Here is a 1,211-nt window from a genome sequence, read left to right on the forward strand (position 1 = left end):
TGTTTTTTATGTGTACCTTTTTCTCATCAAGTGGTTAAAATGCGAACTAATATTTTTTTATTGCAGATTTCTTTTTTCCCATGTTTTATATTATTAAGTATGTACTAAGTTTCATTAACATACTTCAACCAGAAACGAATCTGTGTTGGTCTTAACAGGGGAAAGTGTTATTTAATCACCCTGTTTACTAACAAAATTTATCACAATATCCTTGTACTTTTTTGTTTCTCTAATTTTACACTTACCTTAATTCTATCTTGCATTTGGATCTATCAACTTTTTTTGGCTCCTAAGAAGTACAATATATTGCATGCTTACTATATAAAATGCATTTAAGCTCACTTTTAGCAAGCCCCCAGATTTAACAAACGAATCTAGAATACTTGGTTGGTGCATTAAGTCTATTGGAATATAGCTCGCTTTTAACGCCCACAGTATTTTTGTGATTCATAAAATTTCTATGTACTTCCCCCTTTACAACTTAGCTAAAGACTTTTTAGAACAATTCCTTAACAATCCAAAGACAATTAAAAGTAAATGATAATTCATAAATTCAGCAAACATTTGAACCTTTTTTTAGAAAGCAGCAGTGCAAATGATGTTTTTAGGGCAATGATTCTTCTCCTAAGAATAAAAATGCAACAGTCAATAAGACAGTTTGTAGCAAATTAATTAACTGCTTTTCTACGGTACTAAAATAAAAATGAAGAAAGTATTTTATTTATTGTTTAGAAAATATGCATAAACTTTTTCTTGAGCCCATCTAATAAGAGCATTCTGTGATAACGAGCAAATAATGCGATCCCTTTGTGCTTGTTATAAGCAAGTTCGGTTATATTTATTTTAAAAAAACACACTTTTTATCTCCAATTAAAGCAGGTGTTAGCTACCATTTTGAAGGTGAAAGCTACCATTTCATATTTTTTTTACATGAAAATAAAATTTGCGAGAATGTATATCTGAATTTTTTTCAAGTTTGCAAAATAATAGCAATAAATGAACTTTTTATAGATTTTTCTATTTGTAGTTTGCAAATAAACTCAGATTTTTTTCATTAAATTTTAATTAATATTTTTTTGACTTTTTTAAATGCATGTGTACCATTGTAATAATGTTTTTTTTCTTCTTTTTATTGTTTGAAAAACAATTTTATGCTATTAAAACTTTCCTTAATCTATGGAGAGTTTGATCCAGAGTGGTGACTTGAAGAT

The sequence above is a fragment of the Parasteatoda tepidariorum genome, chromosome X1 (genome assembly GCF_043381705.1).
Source record: "Parasteatoda tepidariorum isolate YZ-2023 chromosome X1, CAS_Ptep_4.0, whole genome shotgun sequence".
Classification (NCBI taxonomy): domain Eukaryota; kingdom Metazoa; phylum Arthropoda; class Arachnida; order Araneae; family Theridiidae; genus Parasteatoda; species Parasteatoda tepidariorum.